The sequence below is a fragment of the Muntiacus reevesi genome, chromosome 6, assembly GCF_963930625.1.
Source record: "Muntiacus reevesi chromosome 6, mMunRee1.1, whole genome shotgun sequence".
In the NCBI taxonomy this organism is placed as follows: Eukaryota; Metazoa; Chordata; class Mammalia; order Artiodactyla; family Cervidae; genus Muntiacus; species Muntiacus reevesi.
In genome coordinates this window covers 5,574,933-5,587,051 of record NC_089254.1, presented here as the reverse complement: position 1 = coordinate 5,587,051, position 12,119 = coordinate 5,574,933, and the positions used below count along the sequence as shown (strand labels likewise).

General features: G+C 48.5%; 1 protein-coding gene across 6 annotated transcripts in view; it reads left to right on the top strand.

The window, feature by feature from the left end:
* The first annotated feature begins 1,426 nt into the window (after positions 1–1,426).
* Positions 1,427–12,119, top strand: part of IKZF1 (IKAROS family zinc finger 1) — a 91,523-nt gene continuing 80,830 nt past the window's right edge. For 5 of the 6 annotated variants that reach the window (XM_065939803.1, XM_065939802.1, XM_065939801.1 and 2 more), the window contains exon 1: positions 1,427–1,674. The gene's annotated coding sequence lies outside the window, so the exon portion shown is untranslated. Of the gene's footprint in view, positions 1,675–5,693; positions 5,718–12,119 lie in introns of those variants that run through there. The other variant, XM_065939799.1, reaches the window with a different exon arrangement.

Below are 12,119 nucleotides of genomic sequence, written 5' to 3'. Positions count from 1 at the left end.
CATGACTCTTCTACTCAGGCTGAACACTCTCGCCAGGCTCCTGTCGGGGGTGGGGGGCTGACTAATCAGAATGATGGATGCTTCGCGGGGGGCGCAGAGGTGAGCCTCAGAGCTGCCATTCCTGTTTGAATTGACACACGGCGCCTCACACTCGCGTTTCGGGGCCCTCGGAGGGCGAGGCTGAGGCGCAGAGAGACGAGGAGCAGGGGTACAGGTCTGCCTTCCGTGCCCGCTCCACCGCCGCCGCCTCTTCACACTCGCGTGTGCACACAGGCCAAGCCTGAAGGCGCGGTCCTAACTTCTGCCTCCAGCGGGTGGGAGGGAAGAGAGGCGAGAAGTATTCCATTGGTTGTCTGGGAAAATGAATCGCACCTTCCCCTCACTTGCGAAGGATCAACTTTTCCCACCCCCTCGGGTGGGCACTCATAAACTGGGGTCGCAGCCAGAACCAGGGAGCCAAGTGGGCCCAGCTGGAGGGAAGCGAAGCCGGGCGGGCAGTGGAAAAGTGCTTCACTGGGTTCCGAGTCCCGGGGTAGGGCGAGCACGCGGGTGCCCCGACGGGCGGCCCGGGGCGCAAGGCTGCCGGTCCCGGGAGGACGCCCCAGGACCGGCAGCCCCCCACACGCCATCCGCGCCGGACCCCCAGGGGTTAAGCGCGGGTCCTGCGGCGCGGTGGCGGACCCTCTGGCCTTGCCGGGCAGCGGTGGGATGAGGAAGCACGGCGGCGCGGGGAGGGCCGGGGCGCGCAGCGCGCGGGGTGGCGGCGGCGCGCCCAGCGGGCCCAGTGCCGGCGAGCGGGATGCAGCGGGCGGCGGCGCCAGCAGGTACGGCCCGTGCCTGCCGCTTCCCTGTTCGCCTGTGTTCTGGCGGGGCAGGGTCCAGCCCCGCGCGGCGCCAAAGTTTGCGGACGCTGCCCGGGAGTTGCGCTCGGGACGGCGCCGCGTGAGCGAGCGACGGGCGGCTGGGGCGCCGCGCCCGGACCCGAATCCCTCTCCCAAGTCCCGCTCGGAGTCCCGCACCGTGCCGAGCTCCGCGTCCAGTCCCGCTCCCCGTCTCAGTCCCTCTCCTAGTCCTGCTCGCGCCACGCCCCTCCTCGCTTCTGTCCCGTTTGGTGCCGGAGCGTGCACGCGGGGCGAGGCAGCGGCGGGGCAGGGCGCGCCGGGACCGGTGTGGCGCGCAGCCACAAAGTTTGCGGAGCGCGGGTAACGGGCGCGCGCTCGGGCCCGGGCGCTCGGAGCAAGCGGCCGCAGGTGACTGAGCGCTGGCTCGCGGGGGCGCGGCGCGGGGCACAGGTGCGCAGCCCGTGGGCGGCGCTGTGCACGCGGGACGGGCAGACCGGCCGCGAGCGCGAAAGCCGGGTGGCGGCCGGCTGGGGGTGGGGATCGCGGCGGAGAAATGGGGAACAATGCGAGTGAGCAACTTCAGGAAGTCATTGTGAAAGAAAGCTGGGAAGAGCTGGGCAGCCGAGCAAGCCGGGCGCTCTAACAAGTGCCTGCGCGGCCCGCGCCCGGGCAACCGCTGCGGCGAAGGTCCTGGGTCCCCGCGGAGCGCAGCCGAGCCGGGGCAGGACGATTGGCCGCGACAAGGGGGCCCACCGGGCGAACCCGGATCCGAGGTTGCTCTTCGCGCTTGAGGATCAGTCTTGGACCTGCAAAGTGCGACGCACACATCCACGTGAGTGTTTTCAGATTGAATGTCCGTAGAAAAACTTGGATTTGAAAAGAAGGAAAGAAGTAAAAGACGGAGGCGGTCGCATTTGTGAGTCCTGGTTTCGCTCGGGTCCACCTCTCCTTTCTGGGGACAGTGGGAGCGCTGACTTTTGTCAAAGCCGTGGCCATTTCGTGCTGTGACCGCAGGTGTGGGGCAGGCCGGCCGCGGGACGCTGTGAGCCGACCCGCCGTCCCCCGGGGGAGGACGTGATCTTGTTTAAGTAGATCCACGCTTTTATAGTGAGATCACGGAAGTCAGCCTTTATAAAGTCATTCATAACGAGCTTTCTTTTCTTATTTTTGACGCGAGAGCTTTTTGCTTATTCTGTAAAATAATTAGGTTGAATCTGAACTTGCTTTCTGCAGAATAGAAATTATTCCGGTTTGAAAAGTTGCTAGTACTTTTGCTGAGTGCTGTTTTGGCTCTCTGGTTAGGAAACCCCTCGGCCAAAAGGTGTCAGGTTACTTGCGACTGTCTTTGAAATACGTTTGAAAAACTAGGATGCTTGGTGATTCCTAAGGAATCTCCAGAAGGTGTGATCTTTTTAAAATTTTTCTTCTGATTTGGAGGCACGGGGTGTGACATCTGGAGAAGTGAAAAGGGTTAGGATTCGATTCGCGTGTCTGATCTGGCACTTCCAAGTGTAGCTTTCAAATGCGGTTTCCTTTCTCCCTGGCTGCAGCCCCCGGAGTGAATGTCAAACCTCTGTGCTACCCTCAATTTCCACACTCAGAATTCCCCACCCTGCTCCCCAAGGGGTAGTTCAGGTTAGAGGTACCTTGTTTTAAACTTGGAAAGACACACTGGTGTTGAAGAAATGTTTCCTTACCCATAAGATCAACTTCTGTTGAAAGTTTATTTTTTTTTAAAGGAAGCTTAAAATATTTAATATGCATAACATTTAAACTTTCATGGAAATTTAAGTGATTTTAAGACTTGGTTCACTTTGGTTCTGAGTTGAGAGGAGAGTGAAGCATACAGGAAAGGTCCAAGCCTCTTGGGTTCATTGCTTTGTTGGAAGATGTTTATTTGATGAGGTTATTTGGACTCATCTTTTATGTGGGATTTTAAAAGGAACAATTCAAGTATAATGTATATGTATATTGTATGTGTTGGAATTGTTTCAGTGAGAAATTAGATTATTATATCCGTGGCTTAAAAATTAAGTAGTCGTAAATATCTCTGACCAGAAAACGACTTGCCTACATTCAGGATTATACAGAATGTGTTAAAAAAAAATAATTTGTGTGCACAGATATACATAATGAGGTGGCATTTAAAAATTCTGTACAGTTTGGGTTTGATGTAGTGTATTCAATTTCAAAACTTCCCATGATCATACATGTTTATATCTTTTTTTACCTGGGAAAAAATGTATTTCCCAGCCTCAAAGTCCCCAGAGCTGAAAACCAAAAGATGTAACTGAGTTAAACGGTCTGGTTTTCTTCCCCTCTCTGCCCTACCTCCCATCCCCATTTCATGGTGATAGTTGAAGGCAGGAGTTTCAGAAACTCCACCGTGCTTCTGTAATTCATCAGTATTTTAATTAAAGTGCTGCATCTTGAAAAACGACATATCCTCCAAAATTCAGGAGCATCGTGACAATTACAGCCCATCATCACGGTGTCACGGGAATCGAAGGTCCATGATTCCAAGTGTGTGTGTGTTACATTTGGGTCTTTCGAGAAGTTTTTCTAAAGTCTCCGGAGAGGAGGTAACTGGTGGTTTCCTTGCAGCCGTTTCCCTTGTTGAAAATTAAGATCACAGCCAATTTCCTGGCCAAGAGGCCTGCAGCCAGTACTGATAGGGCCACTGCATCTTTCTCACTGGAGCCTTCGAGTCTGAGGATTGTGGTTCTATGGTTTGAGGAGCTTTTCCCCTTGGCTTGGATGTGTGTGTCATGTTCGGTCAGTGTAGAAGCCTACTGTCAACATAAATGTCAAACTCTGGAAGTTTAAGAGAACCTGATGTATATATACGCTGGCTACTACATGTCATTGCTAAGAAACGCTGCCACGCCACCCGTACACGTGTTGTGTGTATCCTTCACGGTTACATGTGTATTAATAGATACAGGAAATAAAGACATTATGTGATAGTATGCACACAGACACACAGCGTGCACACAGCATGGGGGGACACGGGGCGGGGGGAAAGGGTTTTAACAATCAAACACACCTGACCTGAGTGACAAAAGACCCTCCTTTTTGGCTTGGTTGGCTTGTTGGTTTGATTTTTACCTTTTACTAAAACAGAACAGATTTTCCTCCTTGGAATGGTGAGTGTAGGCATAAATGATGCTAGTTCTTTGGGTGTCTGCCTAACATACTTGCAGTTAACCCAGAACTGGTCAAGGGCAGCAGCATTCAGAAGTGTTTTTGATTCCTTTTCCCTCCTCTGATCTTTGTAACTGTGAAATAATTTCACTACAAGGTAACTCTTGGTTTTGTTTTCTTATTTGAATGGGCACTTATGTCAGTGAATCCAGTTCACAGGGAGCAGCTGTTTGGGTTAACTGGCAGCCTTTGCTATTTCTTTTTTAAAAATACTATTTTTTAAATTTTATTGAAATATAGTTGATTTACAATGCTGTGTTAATTTCTGCTATTTCTACGTGCGTTTTCGGGTGCTTGTGTACTGTGTGAGGCTTGCCTCTGGCTGTGAGATGCTGCCCCTCCGGCCCTGATGGTTATGGGTAGTCCCTGCCTGGTGTCCGTCTATTTGTGTCTGAAGAACCCTCAGGCGTGTGTGTAGCATAGTTCATCTCATGGGAGAAAACACAAAATGTAAAAGCGACAAGTGACCCATCCTTTGTGGCTGACAAGGGGAGAACCGTTGATCAGGTCAACACTTTGAGTCCAATCATTTTGGTTTCGCTTAGAAAAGGCACATGTGCACACATGTGATCCAGACCTTGGGCAGATTGTGTTTCAGAGCATAGGCTTTACACACACACACACACACACACACACACACACACACACACACACACTTAAAATCCAGATAAGGAATGAGACAGGAATGGAGTTCATCAGGGACGTGGGCCGCCCCAAACCAGACTCAAGCAACAGCAACCGAGCTGATTTTACTGTGGGGTGGACCAGATGCCCACACTGTTTTTTGTTTTTTTTCCCATAGAAACCTAGGCATGTTGTTGTTCTTGCAGTTTAATAAATGACGCCACACCGTAGGTTATCTTTCTGCAGCTCCTTCCATTCACAGTGTTGTTGCTCTAGTAGTTTGTGTTTGACACTGTTTTGAAACATTTGATGAGATTCTAACAAATATTTGTCAGACATTATGAAACATTTAAAAGTAAAATGCTGCATTACTACAAGTGAAACAGAGCAAACAAAAAGAGCTTTGCAGAGTGCCCTGGAGTGGAGAGGTGGGCAGGGCCCACCCTGTTTTGGTTTGTCCTGGATGAGTGGTGTGTAGGCGGTTCACTGCTGAGGAGGGCCTGGTGGGGAGGCAGCCCAGCCTTCTCTGCAGCAAATGGCCTCACCCCTTCCTTCCAGCCTTTTTTCCTTCTCTTGTTTTGCTGTGATGAACAGGTGCGTGGATGCTTTGGGTGCCTCCCATGACCTGCCTGGGGACGAACCATGAAAAACGGCAAAAACTCCAAGTCCCAGGCCTGGGGGCCCCTTGCCTTCCTGCCACAGCCTGTCCATGTCTCTCTTCTCTGGGCTAAGTGTCTCTGCCTCTGATGGGGAGCCCATCATGCCTGGTGACTCAAAGAGGTCCCTCTCCCACCTACCTCAAGCCCGCCAAGTCAGACGTCCTAATAATCTCTGAACCCATGTTGGTCGGGACAGGAAGCACGGGCTCCCTTCCTGCCCGTGTTTTCCTGAGAGAAAACCATCTTCCCTCCTTTTTTGCATATTTGGCAAATGGGTCCACCTTCCTCTCCGCCCCAGTGGGAGGCGAGGAGGGTGGTGGCGAAGGAGCTGGCAGGGTCCCTTCCAGGTGGCTGAGTCCAGGGGCTCCGAAGGCCCCAGGCCTCCAAGGTAGGATTGGGGGTGAGGCCCGCCCCCCGGGTCTCCGGGGGACACAGGCTTCTGGGTGAGGTCACTGGCTTCTTTGCTGCTCTGCACAGATGGGCACTCCAAGGGTGCACTCTCCTCCCTGCCCGGGGTGGTCTGTGCGCCAGCCCCTGCCGGCTCCCCGCTGACTGTCTTGGGTGATGGAGAGTCTCATTACCTTCCATGTGCTCTCTCTGCTTTCGGGGTCCCCTGCTCCACCGCCTGATGGCTCAGGGAGCAGGGCCACGGCTTAACGAATTGCTGAAAATGGGTCCTAATTAGTGGGAAAGCGCCTCCTTCATCTTTTCTCATTCAAGTGTGCAATGGTTCGTTTTTCTTCAGCAATCAAGTCACTGCTGAAGGAAATCTGACTCTCTTCCTGCCGCGTTCGCACCAAAAGTTAGCTCGGTTGGACATGCAGTTGGTGCGGGTCTTCTGGGGGGCGTGGAGGGCGGGTGCAGTGTGCGGGGGTCCCAGCGCTGTTCCTTAGGCTCCTGCTTTCCTTGTCTCCCTCCTTCCTCTGTGCCTCTGTCACTGTCTCTCATGTGTGGTATTTGCAGAAACAACTATGAACTACATAAAGAATTTGTAAACAACCTTACACCTATTGAAATAGACTTCTAGCCTCCATTATTGAGCTCACATGCTAAAATGACACTCTAAAGCTTTTTTGGGTAGTTTGAAGCTGGCTAAAACTGAACAGTATGGTTTGGTTTAGAGCCCTCTTTTAAAGCTAGGAGTTCTAGGGTGAATACACATTCATCGGCTTTTGGTAAATTTTGATTGTTACATCAGATTTTCACTGGCGCACTTGGAGCAAATGAATAGCATGTAAGATACCTCTTTAGTCCGAATGGAGAAAATGTTTAATGTAGAATCTTTAGGAGAAATGAAAATGAGGGATTGATCTTTTATAAACTGACTTTGGAAGCACTCTGATGAACTCCAGTGCTTTAATGGAAACTGGAAAGAGCCAGCAACCCCCTGGCGCGAGCCCCACTCTGAGCCTGAAAAAGTGACCTTTTCTTCCTCCTTGTGCTGAGTTTTGTGTCGGGCAGAAAATTAAAGTGATATTCAGAGAGATCCACAGTGAAAACATTGATAAATTGTGTATCCTACTTCAATAAATTAAAAATCATACTGCTAATTATTGCAGGTTGTTAAGAGATAAGGCAATTAATTACCATTTAAAAATGATTTGGGAATTTCTAATGCGTTTCTACCTGTGTTTTCTCACTTTTTTCTGGAGTTGTGTATGTTTAACCTGAATTTCAAGACTTTTCAGTTTAATATAGAGCAGACAGGTTTTTGTAAAAGAAAGGTAATTTACTGGGGGTAGGGGGAACATTGAAAATAAGCTCATTTAAGGGCTGCAGAAAAATCTGACTGTAGTGTTAAGAGTTTTCCTATACTTGGTTCTCTGATGGATGTGAACATTTTCTGCCTGATTATAAATAAAGATGTGCTGATTTTTGTAGGTCGAAAACGAGGAAGTTGTAAGCCTCTGTGAGGTTCTGCTCACGACACCCACACACCCCCTGGGTTTGCATGAGGACATTGTGGGCTAAAGGTTGTTGATGACAGGCAGTCCTGGTTGGCCTGATACCCGCTGGGGCGCATGTACATATGGACTTTGTTACGCATGGGCCATAATGCTGTGGGGCATTTTGTCCTTGGAATCCTATGTTGGGTTATAGGACATCTAAGCTGCCTGTCCATCATCAAATACTATGGAAATCTAGAACTTTTTTTGCTAATTTGGTCCAACTAAAGAGCCTATTCAGAATAGCAAGTGGTATTCTTTTCAGTTATTATCATATTTACTGTCCATAGCAATCACTTTTGCCAAATCTGATACATTTGTATTCCTTTATCCCTTCTCAGACATGGCTGAACTCAACTTCAGCCAACCCATTTTAGGTTGGGAAACCAAAGTAAATTCCCAAAGAGTACTGAAGTCACTATGATTTAGGGAGCCAGATTTTTTATTTTGCATTCTTTGTACTCTGAACATGGTTTTGAAATGTGGATAGAGATGATTTTTTAAAGAATCTTTGTAAGAAAATTACTTCATTTTAACTCATTGCTGCTGATAATCTTAATCATTACAACTGATAATTTGGGAATGTTGTGAACAGAACTGAGCTCAGAATGCAAGTCCTTCAGGGAGAATTTTCCAGTAGCTTAGAAACCACGTGGCCTTAACACAGAGAGTCAACCATCGATGTTCACACCCATTCCTCTCTGGAGCCACCACCCTGTAAGGCTGCGTTAGAATACATTTTCTGTCTCTGTTTGCCTCTAGATTTGTAGCTCTAGTCTGTCTCCCCACCAGTTCGGCAGGAGAGACTTTTCTAAATAAAACCAAAAAATAAAAAAAGGAAAAAAAAGATTGTACAACACTGGGATGGTGTCCTCAATAGGAAAATAAAAAACAGCTTTTCAGTTGTTGATAAATAGATATGTCTAGACTGTAAACACCAGATCCTCCTGGGGAATTAGAATAATTTTATTTCCCTGGGTCTAAATAACATATAGCTTTACAAAGAAGTCCAGAGGCATTTGTAGAAACCTCAGTATGACAGGTATATCTTGGGGAGTGCTGTAGGGCTTCCCTGATGGTTCAGACAGTAAAGCGTCTGCCTACAATGCGGGAGACCTCGGTTTGATCCCTGGGTTGGGAAGATCCCCTGGAGAAGGAAATGCCAACCCACTCCAGGATTCTTGCCTGGAAAATCCGATGAATGGAGGATCCGGGTAGGCTACTGTCTACAGGGTCGCAAAGAGTCGGACACGACTGAGCGACCTCACTTTCTTTCTTTCTTTCTTTTCTTTATAGGTGTATAAGTGGATTTTTCTACCATGTATAGTATTAAGTTTGAATTTTTCACCTCCACATAAAGTGATACTGGTATGTTAAGATAGCTTCACTACTAAGAAGGCAGGAGGAGATATTATATGTATTCTTGATGCCAGCATCTTACCTTGCTGAGTGAAAAACTGTGTTCAGATTTGTGTTTATCTGTAAATTATGTTACAGTAACTTAGTTATCAGTAACTTTGTGTTTATCTGTTTTATAAAAAATGAGAAAAAAATCTTTGAAACTAATAGGAACACAAAAGTTCTCCCTGTCTCTTCACTTCATGATGTTAGGAGGTCAGCACTTCTGAGAATATCCCTGTAAATCATTATTTGGGGCCAGTTCCTGCTTTTTTTTTTTTTTAAAGACAGAGGTGTCACTTTTGTTGCACAGTTGCTGGCCAAGCATGAAGGCTTCTAAAATCGGGAAGAGGGTAGAGGAAAATGATTCTAAACTTAGACTTTTTACTTAAGTGATGAAGTGTAAAAGGCCATTTATATTTGAGGAAGCTACTTAGGAAATGGCCTCTGATGAGGGCCAGCATCAGGAAAAGTCCTCTAAAAGCATATGTAAATTCTGAGTGTCTGCCTCTCCAGGGCTGCTGAATAAACAGCAGTTCCTGTTAGCGGTTTGCGAGCCAGTATACAGTGGGGCACATGAGCGGGCCCAGACACTCGACAGGCACGCAGTGTGGGGACCTTTCCTGGGCCACTGGAAGCCCAGCCCTGGAGCTGTTGTGAAAGCACAGACCGTCTCCAGCTCAATTTGCTCCGTTATTTTCTGATCTCTAACATCTCACATCTTTGTTCTTTGCCTCACTTCTAGACAGGTGGCTCCGTGATGGCTTTTACAGTCTCATGGTTCTTTTCGTTCTGTATTCAATCCTTCCTCACTGAGAAGGTTTTCAGACAGCAGGATTTTCAGCTGTATTTTGAAAAGGCTTCCTGAGTTCCCCCTGACCCTTCCTCTTTTGCATATCAGTTCCTGCCCCTAGCAAAAAAAAAAAAAAAAAAAATGTGAGGACAGAATTGCACATGGGAGCTAATTTGCCCTCAAAAAGCAGGTTCACAGTAGAACAAACCGCTGGAGGAAGAGTTCTCTGTGGCTCAGTTTAAAAAAAAAAAAAGTGTGCCTGTGTGTGTGTGTGTGTGTGTGTGTGTGTGTGTGTGAATGGCTCAGTTAAATATGGGGGGAGGGTGTGAAAGCCAAATTGTATTCCCTGCCATCCTGTTTAAATCTTGTTTTTCATTGTTATTTGCGCCAGCCCTAATCTCTGTGGAATAATCATGAAAACGTGTAGATTGGCAGCTAATTTTGAAAAAATGAAAAGACTCAGAAATGAAATAAGAGGACTCTGAAGTTGTTAGCTTCTCCCAACCTGTTTTGTCAAGTTGTTAGGAAAACCTCTAAGGTCTCCGGAATCAGACACAAAGACCCTGCATATTGCCTTTGCTTTCTCATGGAACATTTCCTTTTTTAAGATATGGTGTAATTCACAGCAATAGGGTAGATTTTCAAAAATAAAATCTACCAGCCTGAAGATGAAAAGACTTTCTCTCAGCAGGAAGAATCAATGTTATTAAAGAGGTCTGTGACCTAACGCATTTTAAATAGACTATAGGTTTGGCCTGTTTCCCCCTTCAAAATAAGTATTGTTTAAAATGTAAGGAAATAACCCCAAAGGTATCTCTAGTGCAACCTTACTCATCAGGGAGGAAAATAATCAGTAGCATCCATTTGACCAAATAACCAGAATTTAACTGTATTGTGGAAGTTTTGTCACGGAGTTTGCCTTAATTGCAAAGTATTACAAAGAGCTTGCTTACTTTCTGTGACGATACGGGTAACACCCGTTTCTGGTCCATTTGTACTTTTAATATTGGGGACCACTGCCCGAGTGGTCCTGGGCTCACATCGCAGCTCTGTTGTCTGTTTAGATGCGTGACCTTGGGCAGGACATTTCTTTCTTAGTCTTGGTTTTCTCATCTATAAAATAGAATAATGTGGATCCTGTACCAGAAGAGTACAGTTTAGATGTAAGGATTAAAGATGCACACACAGCAGGTGGGGGTTGAATACCAGATCTGCCCTGGACATTCTGCAGGGCGCTCGGATGGAACAGAGCAGAAGGTCGTTGATGTCCACGCCTGTAGGGGTTGGCAGTTAAATGCCAGGCACGTGGCAATTACTTCAAGAAGGCTGGTTGACGCCAACGTCCTTTCCTTTCCCTTCTCTTTCTGGCCTTGTATAAGGTACTCAAGAAATGGACAGAAACTCAAAAAAAGAAAAAATGATGTATGCTGTTTAAACCCCAAGGAATGGTCTTTTTAAAAGTTTGTAGAAGAACTGTGTGCTACCAGCAAAGGGGCTGACTTTGAGGGACTGTCTGTGATCCATCGCGGCTTGTTTGGCGGGCTATGTACTAAACTCTTTAACAGCCCTTAATTGGGGTGGTTTGGGAAGTCACCAAGTTGGGGTTCTTGACAAGCATCTGGCTTTTACTCCTGACTTCATTAATCCAGACTCACCTTTCTTGGATTGTGGGAAAGTCTCAGAGCAAATGCTACGAGGAGAGTTTTCCATCAGAGAGAAAAGAAGAGAGGGGGTATGAGGAGGCTAAGAGGGCCTGGGGACCATCCTGGCCTTTCCCTGGAGCAGCAGCCCCCGCAGGGTCCCTGGCTCTGGCTGCGCCGTGGTTCGGGCTGCTTGCTCTCGGGCGGGTAGGAATGGGCCACTTGTCCTGGAGACGTGCCCAGAAGCCACAACTGCCCAGGGCTGTTGGTTGCTTGTCCTCGGAGGCAGCCAGGCTCCAGCTCCCGTGGGCGGGGAGGACGAAAGGCAGCTGAGGTCGAGGAGGGGGCTTGCCGAAGGTTTCACCGTCCCCTGGGAGGCTCCAGCTCTCCTGGCCCAGGGCGCGTGGGGGCAGAGGTGCTGTGAGCCTCTGTGTGTGGTCCCCACTGTCCCCCGTTCTCCAGACTTGTCCCGTGCCAACTTCAGAGAGGGTGGCGGTTTGGGGGGAGATGGGGCTCCTGGCTTAGGGACCCCATCCCAGCAGCAGTAGGGCGAGTGAGGATCCTGACTCCTGCTCTGCCTCCTGGAGGGACGGCCCTTGACCGCCCTGTCACGCTGGCTGTCCTTTATCTCTGCATCTGTTTCCCCGTGTGCGAGATTCAGCACTGCACGCTCCAGAGACACTATAAAAGCATTCATGTCTGTAGAACCACCCGGTGGCAGGTATTTATTGAACCTGCTGTGTTCTCTCATTTCTATGTGAGCTGCAGCCTCGGATCCCTGGGGGTCCCATACAGAGCAGAAAATGGCAGCGCTCCTGTGAAAGAAGTGTTCCCTCTGGTGTCTCCCTGGACAGGCCTGCAGTTCTTGGTTTGGGTTTAGGTGCAGGTTTGTGAAAATGCGGGGTTAAGACATTCTGGGTATGAACGCTTCTTCCTGACTGCCAGCTTTTGTACTGAGATCAGAGCAGGCCTGAATCCCTTTTCCACTCCACACACTGGGCACTGCTTCCACA